Below are 20,914 nucleotides of genomic sequence, written 5' to 3'. Positions count from 1 at the left end.
CGTGGCCGCCCAGAACCCGTGAAAGGCTTCAAAGCGCCCTTGAGACGGGTTGACCCAGGGACAACGAAACCCGCTGCTCTGGAGCTGGTAAGCAGATCTCTCCATCTTTTTGTTATCTTTTGCATTTAATTGCACTGCATGCCCAAGTGGCTGCAGTACTCAAGAGCTCAGCAAGAGTGGTTTCCTTGTCCCTGTGTCACGTATCCAGTGTGCATGGCCGTCATCATGACCGCCGTCCACCACTCTATTTGGCAGGTTTGGCGCTCCAGCGGCGGTCTCCCGCCCCTGAGTGCCCAGCTGTGGCACAAATCCGCCCCTGATGTGACAGTCTCCACAGGTCATGGGGACAGGCCTCTTCCTACCCCATCCCAGGCTGTTCCGGGGGTGGTCACAAGGAGCCAGGTAAGTGCTTCGATGTCCTTAGACTCAGCATGGCCACGACGTGGTGTGTCAACTCGAGCTCCGCCCCGCCACGAGGCCCCACCTGTCGGTACATCCGATGACGTTGTCCCTTTGTTCCCCCTTGTGCAGAACTTGGACGCATGGCTTGTGTTTTCCAATCCGTCGCGAGGGCTGGTCCGGACCGTCCGACTCGTCTACGCAATTCACTTCGCCGGTGTCCACTTCACCTTGGTGAAGGACAAAAATGCTGCTACTTGCGTGGAGATCGCTACCCTCCTACAGAAGGGCACGATAGAACCTGTCCCTCCAGCCGAGATGAAGAAGGGGTTTTTCAGCCCCTACCTCATCATACCAAAAAAGGCGGTGGGTTACGGCCAATCTTGGACCTGTGAGTACTGAACTAGGCTTTACACAGACTCCCGTTCAAGATGCTGATGCAAAAACGCATTCTGGCGAGCGTCCGGCATCAAGATTGGTTCATGGCGGTAGACCCGAAGGATGCGTACTTCCATGTCTCGATCCTTCCTCGACACAGACCATTCCTGCAGTTCGCGTTTGAGGGTCAGGCGTATCAGTACAAAGTCCTCCCTTTCGGCCTGTCCTTGTCTCCTCGCATCTTTACGAAGATCGCAGAGGCTGCCCATGCCCCATTAAGGGAGGTGGACATTTGCATTCTCAACTATCTCAATGACTGGCTAATCCTAGCTCACTCTCGAGACATGTTGTGCACACCTGGTGCTCTCACACCTCAGCTGACTAGGGCGTCGGGTCAACTGGGAAAAGAGCAAGCTCCTCCCGGTTCAGAGCATCTCTATTCTCGGATTGGAGTTGGACTCAGTCTCCTTGATGGTGCGCCTTATGAACGAGCGCACCCAGTCGGTGCTGGCCTGTTTGAAGGCATTCAAACAGAGAATAGCGGTTCCACTGAAACTTTTTCAGAGGCTCCTGGGGCATATGGCGTCCTCGTCCGCTCGGGTTGATGCATATGAGGCCGCTTCAGCACTGGCTCCAGACTCGAATCCCGAGATGGGCATGGCACCACGGGACACATCGCGTGGCAATCACGCCGGTCTGTCACCATCTTTTCAGCCCTTGGACCGACCTCTCGTTTCTACGAGCAGGTGTTCCTTTATAACTGGTCTCCAGGCGCGTCGTGGTCATGACAGATGCCTCCAAAATGGGCTGGGACGCTGTTTGCAATGGGCACGCAGCTGCCAGCCTCTGGACGGGTCCACGACTGCATTGGCACATCAACTGCCTCAAGTTATTGGCAATTCTGCTCGCCCTGCGGAGGTTTCGGCCGTTGATCCAGGGCAAGTACGTGTTAGTTCAGACAGCATGACAATGGTAGCATATGTCAACCGCCAAGGCGGTCTGCGCTCTCGTTGTATGTCACAACTCGCCCGCCGTCTCCTCCTCTGGAGTCAGCAGCACTTTAAGTCGCTGCAAGCCACTCACATCCCGGGCAACCTCAACACTACAGTGGACGTGCTGTCATGACAGGTTACCCTCAGGGGAGAGTGGAGACTCCACCCTCAGGTGGTCCAGCTGACTTGGAGTCGATTCAACAGGCACAGGTGCACCTGTACGCCTCCCAAGAGTCCTCCCCACTGCCCGCTCTGGTACGCCCTGACCGAGACCCCCTCGGCATAAATGCGCTTACACACAGCTGGCCCCCTGGCATGCACAAATATACGTTTCCCCCAGTGAGCCTGCTTGCACAGACGAGGAGCAGTTCGTCCTGGTAGCACCATACTGGCCCACCCATTCTTGGTTCTCGGACCTCACGCTCCTCGTGACAACCCCCCCCCCCCCCCCCGGCAAATTCCCATGAGGAAGGATCTTCTTTCTCAAGGACGGGGCACCATCTGGCACCCGCGCCCAGACCTCTGGAATCTCCATGTCTGGCCCCTGGACGGGATGCGGAAGACCTAAGCAGTGGTAGACACGATTACTCAGGCTAGGGCCCCCTCTACGAGGAGCCTGTATGCCTTTAAGTGGTGTCTGTTCGCTAAGTGGTGTTCTTCCCATCGGGAAGACCCCCAGAGATGCGCAGTCGGATCAGTGCTTTCCTTCCTGCAGGAGAGGTTGGAAGGGAGGTTGTCCCCTTCCACCTTGAAGGTGTATGTTGCCGCCATAGCAGCACACCATAACGCAGTCGACGGTAAGTCCTTAGGGAAGCACGACCTGATCATCAGGTTCCTAAGAGGTGCCAGTGGGCTGAATCCCTCCAGACCACGCCTCGTTCCCTCATGGGACCTCTCTGTAGTTCTTCAGGGTCTACAGAGAGCCCCCTTTGAGCCTTTGCAGTCAGCCGAGCTTAAGGCACTCTCCTTGAAGACTGCCCTCCTGACTGCGCTCACTTCCATCAAGAGGGTAGGTGACCTGCAAGCATTCTCTGTCAGCGAAACGTGCCTGGAGTTCAGTCCGGGATACTCTCACGTGATCCTGAGACTCCAGCCGGGCTATGTGTCCAAGGTTCCCACCACCCCTTTTAGGGACCAGGTGGTGAACCTGCAAGTGCTGCCCCAGGAGGAGGCAGACCCAGCCCTGTCATTGCTGTGTCTGGTGCGCTATTTACGCATCTATATGGATCGCACGCACAGCTTTAGAATATCTGAGCAGCTCTTTGTCTGCTTTGGTGCACAGCGGAAAGGAAGCACTGTCTCCAAGCAGAGGATCGCCCACTGGCTCATTGACGCCATAACTATGGCATATGTCGCCCAGGACATGCCGCCCCCGGTAGGGCTACAAGCCCACTCTACCAGGGGTGTAGCGGCTTCCTGGGCCCTGGCCAGGTGTGCTTCTCTAACAGACATTTGCAGAGCAGCGGGCTGGGCAACACCCAACACCTGTGCATGGTTCAAGGTTTTGTCCCAGGTAGTGGCACGCAACACAAGCGGATAAGCCCGGGATAGCTGGCCGGGTGTATCACTTGCACATAGCGCCTTCCACCTCCCTTGGAGCTGAAGATGTGCACCATTAATTCCCAGTAGTGTTCACAAACTTTGTTCCCTGGTTGACTTCCTCCGAGCCCTGTGGCAGTCGAGTTTTTGGAGAGACTCGCTGCCGGCCCAGTACACGTGCGAACTAAGAGTCCTGTTCTGGGATAGGTGCTCCGCATGTGGTGGTTCACTGTAAGGCTAACCCCATGCGATATATATCTTCCGCTAATTCGTTTCCCTGTTGGCAAACTGTGTCTTCCTTGGGCAGAGCCCCTCTGCCCCAGTCTCCATGTTTGTAGTAACTCCTCCCCCATTGGGCAGGATCTATATTGAAGACTCTCCACATGGTTGGGTGAGGTGTGGTCTCCGCAGTGTCTTCCCCTTGGGAGGGACACCCCCCAACTAGACCTGGCGGCCCAGTCAGATAATCCCCCTTCTTTTTTAGGGAGTGGAAAAAAAGAAGGGGAAAAGAGGCCACGACTGGGTTAAGCCTGTCTCTATCTTTTGGGTAGTCGACTTGTCCCCAGAAAGGGCCGTTCGACACTCATAACTATGTTGGGGGAGGTTACGTGTCGACCTGGTGTGCTGGCTATGAGGCACACAGTTGTCTGCCCACCACACACCGCCAGTTCACATAACACAGTTCAGCCAATTGTGGCATTTCGTAAAGCGACCCCTAGTGTCACTACATCGACACAACGTCAAGTGAGTGACAGATAGGGAATGTCATGGTTACTTGTGTAACCTCCGTTCCCTGATGGAGGGAATGAGACATTGTGTTCCTCCTGCCACAACGCTGAACTTCCCGCTGAAATGGCCGGACCTTATATCGGCTCCTCAGCATAAAACTGAATGAGTGGTTGCATACCAGCTCCTTTTATACCCGTATGTCCGGGGGAGTGGCATGCAAATATCACTCGCCAATTTTCATTGGCCTTTTATCAAAGACCAGAGGTGTTTGGGGCTCCCAAGAGTGACCCCTAGTGTCACTACATCGACACAATGTTGAGTGAGTGACAAATAGGGAACGGAGGTTCCACAAGTAACCATGACGTTTTCCCTACTAAAGGCAGTCATGTTGCAGGATGTTTTTTTTGCACTCAGTCGACTGAGGGGGTGTGTTCCGGTGGGAAAGTGACATCAGTGCATACCTCTACTGACGGAAATCTGTCGTATCAATGGAAAACTTTAATCCCTGTGTAGAACACTCATGTCAAAACAACATAGTAAACAAACAGATATTTAGAAAGTAGGTCTTCACGTCATTTTTATAATAAATAATCAATAACATAAATATGCATTATTTGTTTTTCCATCAACATGGCAGCCAATTTGAATAATGAAGAATAACCACTGTCTTGCCTAAAGCAGAAAAGTACAACACTTGAACCTGCATCGTATATGTCATCATGTGCTGTGCCCATCGACAATGCCAGAGTCAAATTGAGATGATTTTCAGAAGCCATTGTGCTATGATTGCAGTTATGTTTATGCCATTCAGTAGGCCTATTTTTGAATTAATATGTCATATAAAGGTTATATATAATCTTCCTAACTTATATGCAGAACAGTCAAAGTTCCTCGACAGCTGTCAACGTGGACGTAACGCAGCTGATTTTCAATCCTTTCAATCATTCCGTGTTCTTGTTCGCAAATCCATGAGTCAAGAAAGAGCAGCAAATTCAAAAGTCACGTTTAAGTCATGTTTATGATACTACTATGATCACTATGAGTGCCAACTTCACAACATATCCCGCAGTGTTCTCAACAGCATTAAACTTCCTCACAATGCAAGTGAATGGTGACCTGAAGTCTGCAGGTCCAAAAATGACATGATGGCAATATAAAAGTAATCCACAAGTCTCCAGTGGTTAAATCCATATCTTCAAAAGCGATATAATAAGTGAGAGTGAGAAACAGATCAATATTGATTGTCCTTTTTTGTTTTTTAATGTAAATCTACACTTTAGAATGTGGAAGTGACTTTCACTTTCACATTCAGCCACCTACTGTTTGGGGCTGGTCAAAGGTGGAGATGTATAGGAAAAGGGGACTTAAATATTGATCTGTTTCTCACCCACACCTATAATGCCACTTCAGAATATATGGATTTAACCACTGGAGTTATATGGATTACTTTTATGCTGCCTTTATGTAACTTTTGGACCTTCTGAGTTCTGGTCACCATTCACTTGCAATGTGAAGACCAACAGAGCTGAGATATACTAAAAATGTCATTTGTGTTCTGCTGACGAAAGAAAGTCATACACATCTGGGATGGCATGAGGGTGAGAAATGATGAGAGGATTATAATTTTTGGGTAAACTATCCCTTTAATATGACCAACAGGTTTTTCAGGGCAAATATTTCTGGCCTGGAACCACCTTTTCTACAATGGACACATGCAGAATGGTTGCCGATTGGGGACCAGCTCTGGCACCAGCTTGGTTGTAAAGGGGCATGTGAGGTCCGTACCCTCCCTTAACCCAGAGCACAGTTTGCTGACCACCCACTAACCCCCCCACACACACACGCACACACACACACAACTACACACTCACATATTCACATGGGCTAATGTAATATTAACAGCCACTCTCTCTCTCTTCTAGTCTGGCCCATCCAGGTCATTCTCTCAGTTCACATTAAAAATGAATTAAAATTAAGTTGATTTCTATTATACACACTGAAAAAAATAATGAAGTGCAAAAAGTGAAAATTTTGAATAATTTAAAAATTTAAATGTACCCTAAACAAATTCCATCTGAATAAATATTTATAATTATTCTAAACAAAATTTCTGCAATACAAGTGAATGTTTTTTCTGTATATGCTGTGCTGTCACATTTCCACATTTTTTGTAAAATTATACCAGGTAATTACATATAATTACAGTATATTACATTATGTACATTTTATTAAATATTATACAAAGTTATATAGTTTTATACCATACTTTTTATAGTATACAATTTTTATACTATAAAACATTTTATCATTAAATTATTAGTTATTATATACATTTTTAAACATAATTCATCATTATCATGATGCTAGTGAGTGTATTCTCCATGTCAAACCACATATCCCAAAACTCACTGCTTCATTCATGTCACATGACTACAGGCAAGGAGCAGATGGTACAGAGTCATGTGATGTATTTAGCCGGGGTTGAATCTGAGATGTTTTGCTGCGTCTGATGTGAGTGCAAAGGCTAAGTGCTGTCTCCAGAAAAAGGGTAATGTATGAGAATCAGCTTTGTTCATTTGTCTGCTTAAAAGGATTGTTCCTTTTGCTCAGATTATCTCAGGTGGAGGTCAGTGTTTAAGGATGGAGAGGAGGTGAGAGGAAGGGGGAGAGTAGGCCAGAAAGGATGCTGTCTTGTTACCGTGGAGCATCAGCTACTGCTACAGCAGCATTCAGAAAGAAAAATCTGTGCTATTTTATAGAATGGTGTGTGAGATAATCGCATGCCATGTAGTCCATATAAACATAAAGACCCATCTGTTAAGTGGGTGGATGTCTATGTGTATGAATTTCAATGTCAGTCTCTATGTGTTTCCAGGAAATATATAAACTGATCAAATGTATAAATAAATAAATATTTCTTAACTCTTATCTGGTTGATTATGGCCATGAGAGGGGCCTGGTTTTTATGGCGAGTTAATAGTTCAACTTCATGCAGCACTGCGCAGACCGATCGGCGCTGGACTTGAAGCAGTGCATGCAGTGTGCTTTACAAATTTGTCTTGACTTCCCTTATGTAGCCTAGCCTGCTTAATGATGTGATGATGTGATTTGATTTCTCTGCTGAGGGCCTATTTAGTCAAATTGGGAACCCATTTATTTATTTATTTATTTATTTATTTATTTACTGATGTCTTAAAGGTGCACTCAGTAATTTTTTGTTGTGTCATCTTGGACTTACAGTGACACCTAGTTGTGTGGATGCAGCATCATTCAAAATCAATAGTTTTCAATTACAGATGCCATTAAAGAAATTCACTATTCACAATTAGCCATGATTAATTTAATCCAAGAGTGAAAGTGTCCAATAACAAGACGGTTACTGAGATTAAGCAAGTAGTATTCAGCTGGTCATGTGATTCTAAAATGGCAGCCCCCATGAGGGCGACCCTGCCCCATGTAGAATAAAACAGCTTTTATAAGGTTACTGATATGACTAGAGTCCTCATCTCATGTGCGTGGTCATGATTTTATTCATCTGTTTCAAGATTACTTTTCAGTTCTTTAGGAGTACATTTTTTTTTTTTGAGTGCACCTTCAAAGCTGCTGTGATTAATATATATATATATATATATATATATATATATATATATATATATATATATATATATATATATATATTATAATATATAATATATTATATATATATATATAATGTATGTATTTATGTACATTAAATGACTTTCTTTTCTGCCATCATAATGTGCAGAGACAACTAAGTAAGCCATTTGTACATTTATTTTCCTGCAATGTGCAAACTCTGTGGCACATTCAACATTGCTCACTTTGTTTCTAATGTCCTGACGTAACAACTTTAAAACTATAAATTTTCTTTTAAAAATGTCATGTAAATGCTTTTGTCCGACTAAAATTAAATCAGCCAATATTTGCAAAGGCGGACTAACAGACTGAATCGGACCACTTTTGGCCTCAGCATTGTGTGCATACATACTCTGAAGCACACAGGTGATGCGCGACTTGCATGTACTGCAGTGTATTTGACATCCTTTCTTCAAATATTTTATTATGCATTGTCATATATACTTGGACAGACAGATAAAAACTGTAGCTTGACTACACAAAAACCCACCACAGCTCAAATGAAACTCCACATGTATATGTATTGATTGGCTCAACCAATTATGTGAGTTTGGGATGTGATACTCGTTTTGTACTAAGATTGTAGAAGGGTGGAGTGTTTGGGAAACCATTTTGGAAACTGTCATTATTTTATCAATTTTGCTAGTGGCACAGAAATAACACACTACAGCATTTATGAGAAAGTTGTAATTACTGTTATATGTGTTTTACTTCTCTACCACAACAGGTCTTAATGCATATAATTACATAATTGTTTGTTGTACAGTTGACAGAAAAAAACAGTCCATGATTCAGACACTGATGCACTGAGTTTACCTTTAACATTGCCATGAATTTCAGTATTTGGTATGTTCCTCTTTTGTTCTGTTTTTATTGTGTTATATTTTAAATAGTAAAAATGATAGAATAAGCATAAACAAACCATAATTAATTGCACAAAGATTATTCACATTTTCTGTCAGCCTTTAGTTATCTATACATGAGAGCTTAATGACAAAGCATTGGATTTGGCTCACAGATTCAGCTCACATTCACACTGATAAGACTAATTGCAAAATAATTGAGTTTACATCAGCAGACATCACATAGATCTCATTTCAAATAGGATAGATTACATCATACAGTCACATTAATTTAAGCAGGGCTTCTTGATTCAGTAAAGACTATAGAATAGCAGTTTATTCTAGGTTTAATACATGAAGTAGCTCCTATTTTCCAACAGTAATTCAAATCCTTGTCACTTATCTCACCATTTCACTATATCAAGCAAAATTTCCCTGGCCTTGCGATCAGGGAAAGACAGCTCACAAAATCCTATAGTACTTGGATTTTAAAGAAAACTTTTGGGCCCTCTATAGTTCTCAGAGCTACCAGATTTCTATCCAATTTTAATTTTAAAAAACTGATGAGAAAGAAACAACCCATGTTCCCTACACCATTATAATTCAAATGCAATTACAGCATAGCGGTCCACATCTCAGGACCACTTTCATGATTACACTCACCCTTTCTTTAGGTAGAGAAAGCAAGTTGACACAATGGCATCATAATTAAGAAGGCAATTGTCACATCTCATAAAATGGTGCATCACTGAACAAAATTTCCCTGCCAATCTCAAGAATATGTTGTGCTTGTGACTCAGGTGAGATTGGGTTGTAATTACTTGATTGCATAAGCAAGTAACTCAAAATCTGTGCAATTGAACTGCAATATGAAGCAGGTGGTGGGGGGAAAGCCAGGCTCAGATTTAATTTGTGTACCCCTTGCTGACAAGAGGTTTCACCAAGCCAGATAACAAGCCCTGTGTTCTGGTCATATCTGAATAATGGGTGGACAAGGGCTTAGATCTAATAAATGTAATAAGTGTTCAAAGTGCTAAAAGATAACATCTGAGACACCTGTTAAACAATGGCCTGGTCGAAAGGGCTGAGAGAGGATTGTAACACTGAAAGAGGCTCCAGAATGCAAAGCTCACCTCCAGGCAGTGTTCTCTTGGCTTCCTGTTAATATTTGGTCTGTTGCTCTCAATATGTGACAGGCAGCATGTCCAGACAACACATCCCATTAGTCTTGTGTGGCCAGACGTTTGACGATCGGCATAAAGTATGGGCCATATTGCAGCCTATTCTGACCAGTAACCATCCACTTAGACAGAAGAGACCATATAAACATTTTTTTTTTTTTTTAAGAAATATACAGTACATCTGTGGTTGTGGTTATATCCTATTTAATTTGCACTTCATTCACACTGCACACAAATCTAAATTTAATTTTCCAATCTGATCTTAAGGACTGACTTCTATGCTGTTATTTTGCAAGTTATGGAATCTTATCTTTTTGTTCATACTGTGCTGTCAATATTCAATGTATCTACGGTACATTGGTTGCAATAGTAATTATTTAAGTGTCAAGCGCACACATGAGACATATTGGAAGATAATAGCTGTCATTGTGGAAAGAGAGGTCGGGAAATTCAATCATGACATCTCACCGCGGTGCTGAACTCAAAAGGTGCATGAGAGAACATTTTACGTAGGCAGAGACTGAGGCATTTGATGCATTTATGTATGTAGGGGAAACCGGGGCTATTTGTCACATGGGGAAGTTGTCACGTGGGAACTCTTGAGTAAACAAGCAAATATAATCAAACAACACTAGCGTACATTAAGGAAAGGGTCAACTATATTATGAAGGCAGATTTTTACCGAAAGGTTTAAATGTGTTCTTAGGACAGGTATTGTTCTTTAAAGTGAGGTTGGGGCATGTCACATTAAAAATGTATACTATTTATCACTTACAACATTTTTGTATGTTACCTTTTCCATTTTTGCTGTTTCATTAGTCATTTGTGCCTGATAATCATTTTACTTTTAACATGCTGAAACCCCTTTAATAGGCTGTTTAATGCCAGCGTAGTTTAAAGAGAGGCGTTGATTGTGTTTTAGTCTTGGCGGTATAGGTTGATGGGGGAATGTACCCCTCCTCCTTCAGTGTTCACATAGTTTGACAACATGCCCCACTTTTTTGTAGTCAAGACTGAAAGGTATGTGGCTATGTAGAAATTGACTTTCAAAAATAAACCTACCCATATATATAAATATTCACTTGAGTAAAAAGTATAACAACTAGCCCTGTTGACCCAACTGACTTGTTTACTCGTTCACTATACACTACATAGTAAATGTCACATAGTTCACTATGTGAGGAAAGAGTGAGTGTAAATGAGAATATTTGGACATGGCTCAAGACAAAATTGCATAGTTTGTATGGTGTTACAGACACATTGCGTTTCAAATCGCTAAAAAATAAATAAAAATACTTGAAAAACAGTCTGACTATTCAGACTATAAGACGCATTCCAAAAAATCTAATTTTAATCAGATTTCAAACCACATGTGGATGTGTATTAGATTGTAAACACCTGATGATTTTGTGTTTCAAAGGGATATGCGTCGGATCAGAGCCAACTGTATTAGAACTGGTAATTTCAGCCAACTCTTGCCATTTTTGTGTTTAAAGGAATATTCCGGGTTCAATACAAGTTAAGCTCAGTCAACAGCATTCGGGGCATAATGCTGATTACCACAAAAAAAAAAAAACAACAAAAAAATAAATAAAAAAATTTATTTCAACTCGTCTCTCCTTTTCTTTAAAAAAAGCAAAAATTGAGGTTACAGTGAGACACTTGAAAGAGAATGGGGACAATGAAAATGAATGTGGTCAGTGTTTGCAGGGTTTGAAATGTGAAGCTTATAATTTTATAGATGTACTTGTATTAATTCTTCTGTTAAAACTTGTGTATTATTTGAGCTGTAAAGTTGTTTAAATTGTAATTTTTACAGTTGTTTTAGGGTTTTAGGGTTTGTTGACATCACATCTTCATGGTAACGAAGTTGTAAAATTGGATATAATTTTACACAGAAAAGGTTAGTAAGTGATTTTATCACACTAAAATCATGTTTACATGCATATCCTTTATGTCTTGTGGCTACACTTTTGAAAGAGTGAGTATTTTAAGGTTAAAAAATTGACCCCCATTCACTTCCATTGTAAGTGCCTCACTGGAACCAAGATTTTTGTTAAGAAAAGGAGGGATGTGTCAAAATAAATTTTTGTGGTAATCAATATTATGCCACAAACGCTGTCGATTGAGCTTAACTTGTGTTGAACCTGGAATATTCCTATCAGACAGTCTATAAATGGTGCATGGGCGTGCCATCAGGGGTGAATGAATGCCATTAGTGAATGACCATCTTGTTACCTCTTTTGTCCATTTACGAAGGGTATTTTATTTTTAATTTACTCAGTGAAATGTTGTGCATGACTTATTGGTTATATGTTGAGCATATGGGTTGAGTCTCTAAATAGAGGTCATGTCATTAATCCTGTGAGACAAGGATGCAGTGATGTAGCTGTTCAATCAGCCTGTTATTTCAAAACTCCTTAAAAAAAAAAAAAAAAAAACAAAACAGAACCAATGCTCCTAATACACTCACCTTGGCCTATAACATGCCTGATATATTCAAAAGTTTTTATTATATTCTACTTCATTTTTCCCCCCTCGAGTGATTGGAGGAACCCAATGATTGTATCATATTAGCTGAGTAATTGATTGTAACTGGTTATTAACCTCTAAGAACTTTGTCCAGTGTGCCATTGCATGAGGACAGGCCTTAATCACTCACAAATGGCAGCCATTAATGAGATTAGTTCCTGGTTCTGTTCCGTAACTTTATTTGTTCCAGGAGGCATTGACAAGGGCATCCAGATGCTGAAGTTTACTTTTCTGTGAATTTTTTTTCTCTCTCTCTGTTTAACAACTTTCTTTGCCACCATGATAAATGGAGGCTCACTGAATATAAACTACAATAAATATGACTTTTTAAATAAAGTGCGATAACAGCTCTTGCTCACAAACAGAGGTTTTCAACACACTTATAAAACTAGATCAGATATCATCTAAAAAAGATATTTTCTCACTCTGATTATAGATGAGATTATGGGATATCTGGGATGCTTTTACTGCACAGCATGAGTATCAGCTTTATAGATACTGCACATTATATTTTAGTGTTTATATACATGAATGGTTATTACTTCTACAAAATGTTTTGCAGAGGCAGACTTTGTGATCTGATAACCCTTGAAGTGTACCATAACATAAAGAGAGCTAGAGCCAAATATATATATATATATATATATATATATATATATATATATATATATATTTTTTTTTTTTTTTTTTTTTTTCACATAATCAGATGATGCATTGAAATGACAGACTTTGACAGGTTATGGAAAATTGGCAAATATTGTGACACATCGATGGCAGATCGAGGGGCATGTACCATGGTAGTACTATGGAATTCTTTGAAGTACCTGAGAGTGCCATGTAAATACCAAATTTCCATTTGCCTTTTTGATTAATGACCTAGACATAGTGTAGAATTGTTAATATTTCTTATTTATATTTATTACTTATTTTACATCATAATGTTTCATTCTTTTAAAGTTTTTAAAATCCCCCCCAAAAATTTTGAAATACATTTTGAATCCCACATTTTCAGTGAGGTCTCAGACTTTTGGACACTGTATATCAAAGTACCAGAATTAACATCTGATACCATCACTTTACCATGGCACAGCCACAGTGAGTCCAAGATCAAAGTAAGAGATGTTAATTCAATAAGAATTAATTTCCTTTTTTGGCTTATAACACTATCATTTTACTGCTTTGACATATTTCTGGACCCTACCAAGACGTCATATGTCCTACCCTGTCCCAGATGTGCCAAATATGCCATGATTGTTGGATTGTGGGAAACCCATCACCAGGATGTACTGTAGCTGAAGGGGGAAACATATGTGGTGTGAGGGGAGAACCAGAAGGCTGGAACTTGGAGGTCCATCCATACCATCTGTTTCCCTCCCCTTCATGAGCCAGGCAGCCCTTGGAGCTAATAGTGAGAGCAGCTCTCCCAAACTCCAAATTTTAAAACAGCTTGTAGTCCCAAAGGGGGGGTCAAAGTCATGTCCAGCAATGGCAAACAGCACTGGCAGCCAAAACTGCCTTGGGTACTGTTTAAATATCTACATACTGTACATCACATGCCATCATCTCATTTAATGGCAAATTAGCTGCTATTGTGCAAAAACCAAAGACTTGTAATTTACAGTATTCATCTTGGACACAAATAGTTATGTTCTGCCTCCTGACAAATCTTTAGTCAACTTTAAGTTTGCTAACTAGAAGTTGACCTGCATTTTGCTGATACCAATAACTAAGGACAGAAAAAAAGCAAATTTTTGTATTCATGGTTTTCAAAATCAATAAATTGAATGTAACATATTCTAAGGGTTAAAATATTTTAAGTGTTTACATTTTTTGCAAATTACATTTGCAAATTTGCAAATAAGTTTGGTGCTTTTATTATTTGTGCTGGTGAGCAAATTGTATTGCTGTCATCAGAGGTGGGTAGTAACGCACTACATTTACTCCGTTACATTTACTTGAGTAACTTTAAAAAAAAAAATACTTTTAGAGAAGGTTTAAAAGTTGGTACTTTTTACTCTCAAGTAAATTTCTATTTTTTTTTTTTTTTTACTTTTACTTCTTTACAATGGGTGTCATTCCTGTCGTTACATTACTGGGTTTAATTTTAATTCATGTGTAATTTATTGAGAGATTATTGAATGGGACTTTTACAGAGCAGAAGTTCACACAGAGGTGCGTGCTGCTGTCATAGACTGTCACTCAAGTCATCAGTGCTGCTGCATCAAACTCTTCAAAGTGAAACTTTCTTCGCTCCGCACAGAGAAAAAAAAAATAGTTTCGTCATGCAATGCCTTCATTTAACACCAAGACAAGATGATATTTCAAGATTAAATCACAGCTCCTAAAGCAGAGTGAACATATGAAATTTTAAAATACTTGGGCCTTACTTGTTATTCTTATTAAATAATATATTAATACAATAAATCTTCATTCTTAGTCATTCAGTCATTTTTAATATATAATGTGTGTTAATATAAAGAGTAAACACATTTTATCAAATAAAGATTACATTTTAAAATATTATGTTATTTTAATCAAGTAATGATTTGTCAGAAAGTAATTTACTACACTCAGCATGAAATAAAACATTGCAGGAGTGAAGGAAGCAGTAAACTCCCAGCTCCGTCTTCCCCGTGGTGGTTTGTGGGCAATTAACCATTGTCAAGTGTACATCAAATGTACACTCGAAATTAGAGTGCGTTGTCAGTAATAAAGAGTGAACAAAAGTAGGGAACTAATGGTTTACTAGTTCTAGAATTCAGACAATCCTACAAAATGGCAGACACCCGAAATAGTGCACTATATAGTGGATAGGGGGCAGTTTCAGACACAGGGAGTGTTCCACGACCGTTGTTGGTGCCCTACACACTAGGCTGCGTATATGCATTTAGAGAGCGGCGGTACTGCTGTACAGAACTAATGATCTAAATACTTACGACACTGAAAACTGTAACTACACTTAAATAAGATAAAAAAGATATGAAATAGTGAAAGAAGGCATTAATAAAGCATGATCTTGCTTTGGTTTATATTTCAGCATTATATATAATGTCCTTGTAGGACATTTTCACGTTTTCACCGTAATAAATACTAGAAATATTTCCAAACCTCTCATATTGACAAATTCATCCAGATCTGACAAGTGCCCTTTAACGGATAGTTCACCCCAAAATTACAGTTCTCATTATTTACTCACCCTCATGCCACCCCAGATGTGTATGACTTTCTTTCATCTGCTGAACTCAAATGAAGATTTTTTGAAGAATTTCTCAGCTCTGTAGATCCATACAATGCAAGTGAATGGGTGGCAACATTTTAAAGCTAAACAAAATCACATAAGTCAGCATAAACGTAATCCATAAGACTCCAGTGGTAAAATCAGTATCTTCAGAAGCGATGTGATAGGTGTGGATGAGAAACAGAGAAACAGATCACTTTCACATTCTTCTTGTGTTTTTGGTGATTCACATGTACTTCTCTGCATATTGCCCCCTGCTGTCTAGCAAAAAATAACAAATACTGATCTGTCACTCACCAACATATCACTTCTGAAGAAATGGATTTAATCACTGGAGTCTTATGGATCACTTTTATGTTGCCTTTATGTGCTTTTTGGAGCATCAAAATGTTGGCCTACAGAGCTAAAATATTCTTTTAAAAATCTTAATTTATGTTTGCAGAAGAAAGGAAGTCATACATATCTGGGATGGCATGAGGGTGAGTAAATGATGAGAGAATTTTCATTTTTGGGTAAACTATCTCTTTAAAGTGATAGCTCAGCCATAATTTAATATTCTTTCATAATTTCCCTACCATCACGTTGTTCCAAACCAGTGTGACGCTTTTTATTAGGTGGAACACAAACTATGTAAGACAGAATGTTAGGGACTGACAGTCTTGGTCACCATTCACTTTCAAAATATGGAAAAAACTAAACAAAAACACATTCACTGAAAGTAAGTAGTGACCAAGGCTAACATTCTGTCTAAAATCTCCTTATTGTGTTGCATGAAAGAAAGAAATTCATATGGGTTTGGAACAACATGATGGTGAATGATAACAGAATTTCCATTAATAATAATAATAATTCTGTAATACATGTTAAATGTGTATTATGTAATGGAATATAGGGGAGTTAACGTCTATTATGTCATTTGTGAAAGTAATGAGTAACTCACTACATGATTACTCTTTTAATTGGATCTTTCTTACTCAAGTAATTATTTTTTTAAGTAATTGTACTTTTACTTGAGTACAGCTTTTGGCTACTCTTCCCACCTCTGGCCGTCATAGCTGCTAAAGAAGTGCAAAACTGAAATTTATAAATCTACAACTGGTCATGGACCATTTTAGTATGTTTTCAAATTTTAGACAATGTGTGCAGACTTTTCCCTATGGTTTTTATGCTATATTAGTGGCAATTAATCTTGATAGCATATCACACCTGAAGTCACAAATAAAAGTAGCTTCGAAAGCCCTACAGACTTTGTGGTTTTGAAATGAAGGACAAACCATGTTTGTGTGTGTGTGGCTAATTTAGGCAACACCATGCAAATGGTTTGTTGCGTGTAGGCTGCCCTCAGCTAAAGCAAATTGTTCTATCTCGAATTAAAAAAAAAACCTTTAAGCCAGGATGGCTTTGTCAGTCTTCCATTCACAACAGAAAAAACTGCAAAGGGGCCTTTGGATCCCAGGTGACTCATTTTAAATAAATTATGAGGCAGGATATGTTGATAAAGCCAAATGACACAGACATCAGAGCCAGCATTGCTTTATAACTCATTCAAAAGAACAGAGGATTTTTGGAAATAAACAAAGAATAGAAGTGGGAAGTGTGGCCTGTTGTCTTAGTGCACTCTAACAAAGAAAATCATTAAGGTTTCTCTGCTCCACTCCCTTTCTAACAGAAGGTTACTTAATTCTGCTCTCGCTGTGTGGACAGACTGTGATTTATTTGTTATTAATATTTACCTGGCCCAGCTGTCTTCTCATCTTATACATTTGACAGTATCATCAAAAACAATCCAGCCCATCTTTTCTTTTTAAATAGAGCAGCTGGTCTTATATAAAACAGTTGAAAAAAAAAAAAAAAAAACTATAAGAGATAAAGCTAAAAGACTCATGCTACATCCCAAATTGCATACTTCTGCACTATTGTATGACATTTTGTAGTGCAAGTAGTGGAGTGTGTTCACACTGAAAGGGGAATAAAAAGAAGAGAACTATCAAAACCTGTATGATGTACTTCTTCAACCCCCCCAAAATATGAAGGTAAATTAGTAGCAAAACATGAGAGCTTGCATATTTGGATTTGAGAACTTGTACAATAAATATGTAAACTCATAAGTTGAAATTTACACTAAGAGCACCGATGTGAAAACATGTCAAATAAAAATTTGAAGTTGAATGTTGCAATCTGCACTCACAGACAATATTTCAAAGCTTGTGTTTTGAATTCACAATGACCTTCACATAAATACAACTACAGACACAAACTTGTATTACACATTAACTTTTGTATTTTAATTCATTTTCACAGTACAACCACAAATCGGTACTTATAACCATCTCTCAAATCTGGCACTGCAACTTTAAATCTTCACTTCACTTAAATCTTGACTTTTGCAACTACTTTTGTGAAAAACCTGTAGCAAAACTCACTTGTGCACTTGTAAAATCCTGATGCGAGAGAGCAAGACCAGTGTTTGACGGGGGAGGGGAGGGGCCAATGAAGTCATTTTATTTGTTGATGCCTAGCCAATGAAATGGGACAGTTTTGTATGCGCTGAAGTCACACCACAGCGCCAGCCAGCGCCTTTTTGTTAGGGCAAAGCAGAGCCGGTGTTATGGATCAACCGGGGATCATGTTAACTGGGGATGTGCACATGCATGTGAATAATTTAACTTGCCTTTTTAGCAGATTTGTTCAATGTGAATTGCCAAGGAGCAAAGAAAAGATGTTTTGCACATTATTCAAAAAATGCTGGTATCATTATTAACCCGCTTTGTTTCACTGATGACTGTTCTAATGAATTTGACACAATGAATTTGTTAAAATGAATTTTAAGAGCGATTTCATAGGGTAACATTTGGTTTCCCATGTTAATGTGGGACACTTGTCAGAGCAGTAAATCGCAAGTGGAATTATTTTATTTGCAACATTAAAGCATCATAGGCTGATATGTGTCAATAAAATACTTTCAATTGCCTTTGTCTTTAGAATGAATGATTAACCTAAAAATCAACAAAGTGATGAATTTAATAGAACTGGGGTGCTGGTCCAGTGTTTAGGCTTACTGGCAGTACATTGAGTGACCCAGGTTCAAATCCAGGTCAGACAGGATGCATCTGTAGCTTTGCTGCAGATTTTGATGTATTTTTAACAGATATAATGAAAACAACAACTGTAATTGCTGGCTGTCAGATTCAGTTATAATTTTGATTGGTTTATTTATATTTTATATATATATATATATATATATATATATATATATATATATATATATATATATATATATATATATACAGGTGCATCTCAATAAATTAGAATGTCGTGGAAAAGTTCATTTATTTCAGTAATTCAACTCAAATTGTGAAACTCGTGTATTAAATAAATTCAGTGCACACAGACTGAAGTAGTTTAAGTCTTTGGTTCTTTTAATTGTGATGATTTTGGCTCACATTTAACAAAAACCCACCAATTCACTATCTCAAAAAATTAGAATATGGTGACATGCCAACCAGCTAATCAACTCAAAACACCTGCAAAAGTTTCCTGAGCCTTCAAAATGGTCTCTCAGTTTGGTTCACTAGGCTACACAATCATGGGGAAGACTGCTGATCTGACAGTTGTCCAGAAGACAATCATTGACACCCTTTACAAGGAGGGTAAGCCACAAACATTCATTGCCAAAGAAGCTGGCTGTTCACAGAGTGCTGTATCCAAGCATGTTAACAGAAAGTTGAGTGGAAGGAAAAAGTGTGGAAGAAAAAGATGCACAACCAACCGAGAGAACCGCAGCCTTATGATTGTCAAACAAAATCGATTCAAGAATTTGGGTGAACTTCACAAGGAATGGACTGAGGCTGCGGTCAAGGCATCAAGAGCCACCACTCACAGACGTGTCAAGGAATTTGGCTACAGTTGTCGTATTCCTCTTGTCAAGCCACTCCTGAACCACAGACAACGTCAGAGGTGTCTTACCTGGGCTAAGGAGAAGAAGAACTGGACTGTTGCCCAGTGTTCCAAAGTCCTCTTTTCAGATGAGAGCAAGTTTTGTATTTCATTTGGAAACCAAGGTCCTAGAGTCTGGAGGAAGGGTGGAGAAGCTCATAGCCCAAGTTGCTTGAAGTTCAGTGTTAAGTTTCCACAGTCTGTGATGATTTGGGGTGCAATGTCATCTGCTGGTGTTGGTCCATTGTGTTTTTTGAAAACCAAAGTCACTGCACCCGTTTACCAAGAAATTTTGGAGCACTTCAGGCTTCCTTCTGCTGACCAGCTTTTTAAAGATGCTGATTTCATTTTCCAGCAGGATTTGGCACCTGCCCACACTGCCAAAAGCACCAAAAGTTGGTTAAATGACCATGGTGTTGGTGTGCTTGACTGGCCAGAAAACTCACCAGACCTAAACCCCATAGAGAATCTATGGGGTATTGTCAAGAGGAAAATGAGAAACAAGAGACCAAAAAATGCAGATGAGCTGAAGGCCACTGTCAAAGAAACCTGGGCTTCCATACCACCTCAGCAGTGCCACAAACTGATCACCTCCATGCCACACCGAATTGAGGCAGTAATTAAAGCAAAAGGAGCCCCTACCAAGTATTGAGTACATATACAGTAAATGAACATACTTTCCAGAAGGCCAACAATTCACTAAAAATGTTTTTTTTATTGGTCTTATGATGTATGAGAGAAAATAACAATACACACAGAGCAAACCGACAAACTTACCGGAGCTAAGACAGTAACACCCCCCCCCCACCCAACATCTCTTCTCAGGTCCATAACCCTCCCAGTCAACCAGGTACTTGAACCTTCTGCCCCTCCGCCTGACATCGATCAGTCTCCTGACTGTGTACGCCGGAGAGCCCTCAACAAGACACGGAGGAGGTGGGACATGTGTGGTAGGATGTAAATTAGAATGTAAAACGGGCTTAATTTTGGAGACAGCGTGAATGCATTTGAGGTGATGAGGTAGTTTAAGATGGACCGCCACTGGACTATGACCATGGTGATGGGAAACGGGCTAATAAACTTGGGACCCAGCTTACATGAGGTGAGTAAGAGCGGAATGTCCTTAGAGGACAACCAAACCTTCTGCCCTTTAAGCTGGGGGCTTAGACCGGTGCCAGTCTGCCGACCTCTTAACACGAGCACCAGTCCATATGAGGGCTTCTCTGGCGGCTTTCCAGGTGCGCCGGCACCTCTGAATAAATGTGTGGGCAGACGGGGCCTGAATATTGGGTTCTTGTGTGGGGAACAGAGGGGGCTGATAACCGAGGCTGCACTGGAAGGGTGATAACCCTATAGATGATGACTGCAAGGAGTTGTGGGCGTACTCGACCCAGACTAAATGATTGCTCCAAGAAGACGGATTATGGGAGGCCATACAGCGCAGGGTTTTTTCAAGCTCCTGATTCACCCGCTCCGCTTGCCCATTTGTTT

General features: G+C 40.4%; 1 long non-coding RNA gene across 1 annotated transcript in view; it reads left to right on the top strand.

Annotated features, from left to right (window-relative positions):
• Positions 1-6,510: 6,510 nt before the first annotated feature.
• LOC127452958 (uncharacterized) overlaps positions 6,511-20,914 on the top strand; it is a 42,643-nt gene continuing 28,239 nt past the window's right edge. The window contains exon 1 of the long non-coding RNA XR_007899339.1: positions 6,511-6,585. This is a non-coding gene — a long non-coding RNA (uncharacterized LOC127452958). The remainder of the gene's footprint in view (positions 6,586-20,914) is intronic.

The sequence above is a fragment of the Myxocyprinus asiaticus genome, chromosome 15 (assembly GCF_019703515.2).
Source record: "Myxocyprinus asiaticus isolate MX2 ecotype Aquarium Trade chromosome 15, UBuf_Myxa_2, whole genome shotgun sequence".
NCBI classification, from domain to species: domain Eukaryota; kingdom Metazoa; phylum Chordata; class Actinopteri; order Cypriniformes; family Catostomidae; genus Myxocyprinus; species Myxocyprinus asiaticus.
This window is presented reverse-complemented; position numbering and strand designations above follow the sequence as displayed.